The sequence below is a fragment of the Lycorma delicatula genome, chromosome 9 (genome assembly GCF_047948215.1).
Source record: "Lycorma delicatula isolate Av1 chromosome 9, ASM4794821v1, whole genome shotgun sequence".
NCBI classification, from domain to species: Eukaryota; Metazoa; Arthropoda; class Insecta; order Hemiptera; family Fulgoridae; genus Lycorma; species Lycorma delicatula.
In genome coordinates this window covers 120,057,246-120,067,812 of record NC_134463.1, presented here as the reverse complement: position 1 = coordinate 120,067,812, position 10,567 = coordinate 120,057,246, and the positions used below count along the sequence as shown (strand labels likewise).

Genomic DNA, 10,567 nt, shown 5'->3' with positions numbered 1-10,567 from the left:
AAATAAAAATTTCATGAAATCAAACCCTGTTCAAGAACATCTGATTTGTTTTTAAAAATCTGATAAAAATTAATACCGTTAATTTACAAACTAACATACCAAATTTCATTACTGTAGGCAATTATTTGTGAAATGTTAGGTCAAGTAGAATCAATACATGCAGATGCAATTATGTTCAAAATTGTACATGAATGAAGATATAAATAACAAATTAATTTAAAAAGAATAACTTTTTAATAAAAACAAACAATAATTTAGCACTTTACAACAAACACTTTAGCACCAGCTGTGGTTTCATTTTTCAGTAAATTTGTAATATTTTTAGTAAATTTATTCTCAAGCTGAGTCATAGCAGTGGTGTCACCTGATTCTATCAATCTGAAATAGAAAATAAAAAAATAAAAACTACAGATATTCACAATAAGATATCAAGTCATAGAATAATATTGACAGTGCAGCAGAGATGTTAAGCGGAAATGTTTGCCCTAACATCACTACTACACTTATAAAGGGTGAAAGGATTCAGGAGAAGTAAAAGCAAATATATAGGAAGTCAAAAATGAGTCCTAATCAAATAAAATAAAAATAACTTGCATTACGAACTCAGAATGTTACAATACTGACTAGAAAAATGGTGGAGATAGTATGTTTGATAGAGTAGAGGAGACAATGTGTTGGGACTAGCAAACTACAGAAAATGAAGAATGATGTATGATGAACTGGTAAAAGAGTATCATACTGAAATGAGAAAGGAAGGAGAGATGAAAAGGGAATGGTGCTAAGGGAAATTTAATGAGATGTTGAGGGAAATCTGTGAGGTCAATCCAAAATGAGAATGCCAGTTAAAGAAAGTATTCATAAAAAATATATGCTTCTTAAGTAGGTGTAATGAAAAAAAGGAAATATTTAAAAATTCCGTAGGTAACTTGATAAGGAAAAGGTAATGTTAGAGGAGGACTTGAAGGCATTTGTCGGTGAAGATAGACAGCGGTTTAAAAATAAGTATAAATGAGAAGGATGAGGGAGCAAAAATAATAAAGAGTAGATATGATTACAATTATGCAAGAGGAATGGTACATTGACCAAACAGAATTATCAACATGTGAATCTTGTAGAATGTTCAGAAAAGAAAAATGGGAAAAATAAAAAACGGCTTAAGAAAAAAAAAAAAAAAATAACTGGTGAAGAATTAAAAACAAATTTTGACATAAACAGCAATAGACGTTTGTGAAAGGATTTGCTATAACAAATAGAAGGAAACAGTATCGTGGAAGGGGTAGGGCAAAACAAACTAGAAGAATAAGGCAACTAGTATTGCCTGAATAATGGAAGAATGGTAAAGGAACAGGAGGTGGAACTGTTTAGCAGAGAGTAGATTCTGGATGAAAGGGTCAACAAGTGTGATAAAAAAAAGGATAGGGATGGAAACAGAGAGGTTTAGATGGGATAGTCAGCAAAAAAAAGAAAAAAATGTCAAACGTTCAAATGAAACTGCATGTTATAGAAGGTGAGAAACAGAAGATTGAGGAGGAGGAGGAGTTTGTATCACAACATAAAAAAGAGAAAAATCTAACTGTGGAGAAATGGAATGTACAATCAGAGCAAAAAGATATAAAGTAGTACCTTTATTAATGATGAGTAAAAAATGAAAACGGAAGGCGATAACAAGATTATAAAAAATAAATAATCATAATTTCTATTTTTAAGAATGGAAGAATGTAACTCCGGTTCCTGTGAACAGGAGAAAAAAATCAATAGGGCTTTATTCCAATAGTTTTACATCACCCACACAAGTTCGTTAAGATTTGCATCCGTAAAGCGGACGAAAAAATCTTATACATGTATATGTATACAAACTTGACTGAGCGCAGTAGCGATTTCCAAATTGTTTGGAATTATGCTAAAAATTGAAAGTGAGCGTGTATTTATTTTTAAAGACCTGAAAACTGCAAATAACTTCCAGAAGTTAACTGGCAAAAATGTTTAAATTTTTTAATTGAAATTTTAAAACAGTTACAATATTTTTAAAGTGTAATAGCGTAAATAAATATAATAAATAATATTTGACATAATATAGGTACATATATGAATATCAAAAAGGGTATTATTGTTCGATTATTTTTCATTTTAAAAACAATAAGTAATTTAGATATCCATCAGCTGTTCCTGCGTGTTCGAATCTATTTCTGTGAGTGTTGTAAGTGCGTCATGTGTTTTATATTAATTGTTGTTAAAGTGGTTTTCTGTTTTAAGTTTTTATTTTTCCTTGTTTCATAGGCATTCATAAATTTTAATTCTGAATGAAAATTTTCTTCTTTCAATCCGAATACGTTCATTTTTTCATATTTTTACTGACGCCACTTGCTTTTAAGGTTATGTTGTGAAGGGTTTGTTTCGCGGTCTGTCAGTTTACATGTTCTGTCTGAGGTAAGTTTCTAACTTTCTAAAGTAATTTGAATATTGCGATAAGATATATTAGAAAAGTTATTTATAAATAGTTGAATTTAATTAGTATGGTTTAATGTTTATTTTTCGTAGCTTTCCGTAATAGAATTATAAATAATAGGTAGATGTGTTGGTTCGCTTCGTAAGAAAAAATGTACTGTCCAAAAAATATCTTGTGTTGTAAACTTTTAAACAGTAAGGGTAAAATTGTGTTAATTGCTTCACCCAGATACCGTATTTTTATAAGAAGAGATTGTAATTTTAAACGAATACATAGTAGTAATGAGAATATCAGCAACTGGTCGCCAGCAAACATTGAATTGGTTGAATTCAATTTTTCATGGTTTAAAAATTGTCAAATTCTGGAATAGGATTCAGCTGATTTTGAAAGTGATGATTATATTATTAGTATAACACATTTTTTTTTAAACTAATTTTATATGCATAATTTGTGTTTTTTCTTTACACAATATCTTTGTTTTAACACAAAACATAAAAAGTCATTGAATACAATGATATAACAAATACAATCAATTTCTAGCATTTATAATGTATGTTTTTCATTATTTATTTATCTGTTTCTCTTCATTCAATTGCAAATAAAATGGCCGTTTGGGAGAAGGTATCTTTTATTATTTAATATATTACTGGATAGCTTTACTCCTACTTGTGAAAAAAAGTTGTTACAGTTTTTCTAGATTTATTTTTTAGTATTAATTTCTAGATAGAAACAAGTAACCATGTTAATGTTTACATTGGAATAAATTGGAAAACAAGATTACACTAAAAAACACCATGTATAAATTGTAATGCGTTAATGAATTTTTGTAATTTTTTTAGCACAACTATGTTTCTCAATTAATTTCTAAACTTGTTCATCTAACCCTTCAAAATTTAAAAATAACAGTGAGTGTTTTTACAACTTGAAGTAGCATTGTTGTCATATTAGGATTTTGATTCTGACCTACACAGGAGTCAGAAAAAAATGAATGGATGGCCATTAGTGATTCAAATGAATTTTTTTTTTATAATGGCGTGAAGGGGTTCTGCAGAATTCCTTTTGGGGACACTTTCATGTCAAATGTAATCTGTGTCTGTTTTGTAACATAGTAATCCATTACATTTTATACAGGTAATCTTTGTAAAATAGCTTTTGCATTTATTCATGGAAATATCTTATTGCTCCCATATAAAATTCCATAAGATGCGTTTACTTTGATAGCTTCTTCTTTTTTTATTTTGTTTTTCAATTCTTGTGCTGAGTTGTTATAAGCCAAATGAAGACATAAGAACTTCCTTGAGTTACTGATTGAATGACAAACTTTGAAAATTGAAGTGATCATCACATTTTCATCTTTGCAGAGAATTCAGATTAATTCTTTATTAAAAATTTCTTGAAAGCCAGTTTTTGGTCTCACTTCGTTTGCTTTACACTGTATTGTAACTCTTTTATTGTTTGAACATTTAGACCTGCTAGATAAAATTTCTGGCCCGAAAGGTTCTTTTGATGGTGTTTGGTTTTTCAAACTTACATAAGAGATTGGGATGAAAAAACTTTGTAATTATTTAGAAAGATGACACGGGATTTAAAAGTCAATAATCTTGCAATATATTGTTGTTTTCACCTACTGATTGTAAATATACAAAAATGTGTTGTGTTACTGTAGTTTTGGACTTAGAAAGATTTGTAAAATGATTATCAAAGAATTACATATACCCGTAATGGCGAGAGTAATGTTTGAATTTGTATCACTATTCTCTTGTGTTTAAATTTTAAATATGCCAATTTATTACTTAATCTGGTTAAATAGATTAGATGAGAGCGTTAGTTACGATTGGTTAGGTTATGTTGATATCGTACGTATTTCAGACATGCAGTCTTTAGTTACCTAACTTAACTTATTATTAACTTAATTAATGAATTTCTTTATTACTGATTTCAGTGATTTGTGCGACGGTTTCAGTTGTTGATAGATTGTAATGAATAGTTAATTGTTTCATTAAATGCAATTTAAATTACAAAAAAATTAAAATAACGAAACTAATTTTTTTATTCCTATTGTGTACGTTGCATTCTGTTCAACTAGTGAACAATAAGCAACTTCCTCTAAATCCCAATGACTTGAGGCTGATATGTATGTCATGAATATGAGGTATAGATTTGTACAGACTCAGGCAGCCATTCTTGAGATCTGTGGTTAATTGAACCCCAGCTACCAAAGTACACCGGTATCCAATGTGTAACATTAAAAAAAACCGTGTATAAGCAACCAATTATGAGACTTTTCTGTTTCTACCTCACAACATAACCCAACCAAACATAACATACGCTCGCAACCTCGTCTAATTAACGTCAAATATACAAATCATTTACAATTTATTAGTAACAAAAGTGATATTTCAACTAAATACAATAATGTCAATTATTGTTATTTTACAACTCGTGAAGGAAAACAGAAAAGGCCCTCCCAATTTTTACTAAGATTTGAACCTCAGAACCTTCGGCTTCGAAATTCAGCTGTAAACAACTAATTTGCGACGACAAGCAAACCACTAATTTAATCACTAGACCAGCCCGGTAGGTTCCGTTAATGCGATTAACTTCCGTTTAATGCGATTAAATTACAAAAAAAATTAAACAAAATTTCGTACGATATCCGCAAACATAACCTAACGCTCGCCGACCTCGTTGTTATTTAAAAACTTATGTGCGACACTTTTTTTTGTATATTTACAATCTGTGTTATGAAAACAACATAACATAAAGATTATTGACTTTTGAATAATTATTAAAACCATTTTTTATTTTTTGTCGTCTCTGGACTAAGTAATATTCTTGTATTAATTAAAATGATTCCATTACATTAGTTGTCTCGTTCGTTATACATTTGGGCATTCTCATTCGGATGGCGGGAGGTAAGGCTATTTTTACTTTCTTGTACGAAGTAAAGGAACTATTGTGATCGCGAAAAATTTCGGGTTTTAGATTTCAACGGAAATATCCATTTTGACCATCCTTGAATCCATTTTGACTAGTTTGACGTGACGTCTATACGATCTCGCATAACTCGATTATCCGTAGGATGCTGAAATTTTGAATTTAGGATTGTTGCAACATCTAGTTGTGCACCTCTCCTTTTGATTGCAATCGATTGAACCAAAAGTGTTCAAAAAAGCACAAAATCCAAAAACGTTTGGATTTTAACTGATATATCAACGATATATCATTAGTGATTACTTATTTTAGTTGGTTCTCGAGTTATAGCCAAAATTTGGCTATAACTTATTTTTGTTTAATTTTATTTTTAATATATTGATATTGTTGAAGAATATTGATTTATTAATAATTATTAACCCGTGATTGGTAAAAAAAAAAGTATTACAGTAATTAATAATTCAATAATAATAATAATAATAGTAAAAAAAAAAAAATATGAAAAAAATCAGAAAGCTATTAGTGAAATAAAATTTGGTGTACTTTTTTAAGTATGTGTATTTGTTATTTAATAGATATTATTACATATATGTATATGTAATAGATTTAGTGAAACATCACCAAACATGGTGATTATTTAATATTAATTGGAAATTATAATGTAGAATCGTATTATTTCTGGATTTTCTAGTTTAATTTCTGTTTAATTATTCTAGAACTTCTGTTTAATTTTATCACAAGAACAACATATACACTGAGGCAGACATGCCCGATGTTTAATAAATCACAAAAAATTCGTATCTTTAGTTCATTACTGCTCTGATATTGTCAGACAATAATCTCCTAAGTCTGAGTTTATCATCATTTCGTTAATATGTTTTTTGTTGCCGATCATTTAATCGCTCTTTGGTTTGGTATACAATTCTTCTGAACTTAATTTGTGTAAGCATTCTCTACTTTTCAAATTTTCTCTCTATATTCATCAACCTCTTAATATTTTTATTCTTTCCTTGGTCTTAACCTTTTCTTCCTCTTTATCATCTTCTCTTAATCTTTTTATTAAGTCTGTTTTCAACATTTTCTTCCTTTTTTTTTTAATTTAAATATATTGATTTATTAATAATTATTAATCTCTGATAAGTTATTAGTGAAATAACATTTTATGCACATTTAAAAATGTGTTTATGTAATTTAATTTGTGTACAAGGAAGTCGTGTAGTGTCTACATTAGATTTTTTCTTTTTTTTTATTAGTTAATCAGAGTGATATCTTTAGACTGGATTAATCAATTTTTGTGAAATTTTGTACAATGACTTTTGATTATGGATAATTGATCCCATTTAATTTTGGTTACACTTGGTAAAGGGATTGGTTGGGGCGGGATACAGTCACATTTGGTCCCGAATCTCAAAATTTTATTCAAAGAGTATAATAATTTTCTTTTTCATAATTGTTTACCTACATACTTTAATGTTTCGCTTAAGTTTCCTTCCAAGTAGTAATCTGTTGGCGTCCTTGGTAGCCAATTTCACAACTGTTTGCTGGGTTTTTAAAAATAGTATTAATCATTAAAAAGGTGTGAAATATAAACTGCAAGAACCCAATAATTCCATCTATATAAATCATTTTTTTAATATTTACTTCTGGTCAGGTGTATTAAATCATTGAAAATTTATTTGAATAAATAACTTGAGTTGTTAAAAAATACCAATTTAAAAGATAATGACAAACTAAACCAAATTTATTAAATAAAAAAATCTTATCATAGTGTTTCAATTCTCTTCTATAGGTATCATTAGTCTATATTGCTGTTATTCAGCTTATGTTAATGTTGGCTTTTTTTGGAGTTAGGTAGACATGTATGTAAAATTTAAAAGTTTGTTGGATTTTTAATTATACCTTTTTACATTATCAACATTTTCTTCATCATCATTATAATCTGGTGTTTGGCCTTGCAGCAGGTCCCTTTCGCTGTGCTGTCTCCATCCGTTTTTGTCCCAAGCTTCTCCTTCATATCCTTGTAGTTTACAATTTTCAACTCATTCATTTGTTAATGTCATTGTTCATCTTCTTCGCTTCCTTTCTCCTTCTAATGACTCTTCCAATGCAGTTGTCAAGATTCCTCTTCCTCTAACCACATATTCTAATCGATTTCCTTTTTTTTGCTTACATATCCATGAGTATTCTTTCTTTTTCAACCACGTTTATTACTTCTTCATTCCTTACTTTATCTGTTCAAATTAGTTTCTCTATACTCATATGTCAAAAGTCTGAACTTCCTCTTCTTCATTATCCATACTTCACTTCCATTCAAGACAATCCATAAATAGCATTTGGCTAAACCTGTTCCTTAACTCTTGAGTTCAGATTTTTACTACATAGTAATTCCTTCTTCGTACTAAAGTCTTCCTTTGTCATTGTTATCCTTAGTTTTATTTCCATTGCTTTCTCCAGTCTTCCTTGGTAAATAAAAATCAGATGGGTGGATAAAGTGACAAATGAAGAGGTATTGCGACAAATAGATGAAGAAAGAAGCATTTGGAAAAATATAGTTAAAAGAAGAGACAGACTTATAGGCCACATACTAAGGCATTCTGGAATAGTCGCTTTAATATTGGAAGGACAAGTAGAAGGAAAAAATTGTGTAAGCAGGCCACGTTTGGAATATGTAAAACAAATTGTTAGGGATGTAGGATGTAGAGGGTATACTGAAATGAAACGACTACCACTAGATAGGGAATCTTGGAGAGCTGCATCAAACCAGTAAAATGACTGAAGACAAAAAAAAAACCTTTCATTACTGTTGTTCGTCTCATGTGTAATTTTTTAATTAATCTTCTGTCCTTCTATTCTATTTTTCTTCTTTAACAATCTTCATCATTTTCTCCCATTTTAATAAGAAATGCCTTTTCTAAATCTATGAAACACAGACTCATTCCTCTTCTTCTATCTAATATCTCCAACCATTCTTTGTAGGCTGATGCTATTTTTGTATTTCTTCCTTTTCCTGAAGCCAAACTGTTCCTCACTTTCATTCTCTTTCATTATTCTCAATAACCTGTGGTTTAGGATGCTTAGCAATATTTTAGTGGCATGGGCTATTAAATTTATTGTTCTGTGTTCTGTAAATTTTCTGGTACCCGTTTTCTTCAGAATCTGTATCATTACAGTTTCTTTAGGCCATTCATTAGTGCTATATATCCTACACAAAGTTCAACTATTTCTTCCTCTTTTAAGTATTCATAAAATTCTATGGGAATTTAATCTACTCCAGAAATATTTTATTCTTCATTTCTTTAAATGTTTTCTCTATTTTAGATTTTAATATAGATATTCCTTTAGCCTCTTCAGCTATCTCATATTCCTATTCTGTGTTTATTTACTTAGGTTTCTCTCTTGTCATATTCAGATCCTCCACATAATCTTTACATATTTCTCCTCATATAGAATTTTGTCATCCTTATTCAAAATTTCTCTCATTTTACCATTCTGTTTCTGTTTATCCCATGTAATGCTCTTCGTGTCCTTATACTTCATATTGTACTGCCCTTTCTTTTCAAGATCCTCAGTGTCATTGCATTCTTCCTTCAAACACTTTTATTTAGCTTTTTGTGTTTCCCTCTGTTACTCATTATTTAATTTGTAATATGCGACTTTTATTTTTTCCTTTCTTATTCTTATTTCCACGTATTTCTTGCATTTTCTATAGCATTTCTGTTGTTATCCACGGTTTCTTGGTTCTATCCTCTGCTTTTTTTATTACAGTATTTTTTATTCTCTTCCAAGTAAGGAATGCCTTACAGCATTCCTAAAGTATTCATCTACTGAGATATGGTCTATCTGATAGTGTGCTTTGTCTTCAGTACCTGAGCATCTCCTTTTATGGTTTTTGAACTAAAGCGTTTTTGATAATGTTTTTAGTAACTATATTTTATCATTTATACCTTATAATATTTATTTCTTGTACTGAAGTCCTCATTTTGTATAATTTTTTTTCTTCCTTATAGTAGTAATTATTGTACAGTGTACTATTTAAGGGGAAGTATGCTAATAGAGTCAAATTTTGCAGTTGTGATTTTTTCAGATGTTGACTCCCTTTAACCGAAGAACTAAATTTTAGTACTGAAAAATTCATAAGAATATATTTATATTGGCTTGTTTTTTGCTTGATAACTCTAAACTGGATGGACCAATTTTGATGAGACATTCCACAATGGTTTCTGTTTGTGGGACATTAATGCTTTATAATTTTAGTCAAGGAGGCAGAGAGATATGGACTTCATTGATCCTATTTCTCAAAATTTTAGTCTATCAGTAGAATAATTTTTTTTACATAATTCTGTATCATTTAGGAGGCTTATACAATTTTAGTTTATATTGTATCGATTCAGATCCTAAATTAAAAGTATGAGGGCAAAATTTTATTATCTTTTATGCATCATAAAAAAATTCCTTATTTATTTATTTATTAAAACAGCTGACATATTTAAAAAATTATCATTTCACGTATATTATCACTTTCTAAATCTAAGCGAGGTGTAATTTTCAGCCACAAAAAATTGTGGACGTGGGTAGATCCTCTCATTTGGAATTCAATTCTTGTATAAAAGTCATTTACAAATTGAACTCGACAAAAATTGAATTTCTTCGTTCAAGAGTCTCATTGAACAACCATTGCTTTTTATTGAAAATATTTTAGGGTACGTTACATTTTTAACAAGTGTGTATTTGTTCATACTGTTCAGGTACATTACTTTGTCCAAATTTAATATCTTATCAAAACTGCTGTAGTACAAACACTGCATAAATTTGGGGCGGTATATTTTAGCTGATGAAAAGGTTAAGAATAATATGGATTTTCTTAATTGAATGTTGAAAAAAGAATATATTTCTTCTGTTCACATTATGCTGGACTGCTCGTTGTGCTCTCTGTTAAAGCCATTGTTGGCAAGGAATGGAGGGGGTGGTATAGCGACCTGACACGCTACGAGGCGGGATCTTCTCCCCTTGTAGGAGGGGGGGGGGGTTGAGATGCTCGTTGTGTAAGATTTGTAGCACATTATAAACTTTATTATTATTACTAATTTTTCAAGATATTTCTTATTCACAATGTCATATTTTAATTTTCGTTATTAGTTATGTAATAATTTTTTTATTAACTAATTTTCCTTCTGAGTAGTAATATAT

The 10,567-nt window shown here is 29.5% G+C and overlaps 1 protein-coding gene across 8 annotated transcripts in view; it reads left to right on the top strand.

Moving 5' to 3' along the window:
* Positions 1 to 2,174: 2,174 nt before the first annotated feature.
* Positions 2,175 to 10,567, top strand: part of LOC142330182 (uncharacterized) — a 235,961-nt gene continuing 227,568 nt past the window's right edge. For all 8 annotated transcript variants that reach the window (XR_012757721.1, XR_012757720.1, XR_012757716.1 and 5 more), the window contains exon 1: positions 2,175 to 2,427. The gene's annotated coding sequence lies outside the window, so the exon portion shown is untranslated. The remainder of the gene's footprint in view (positions 2,428 to 10,567) is intronic.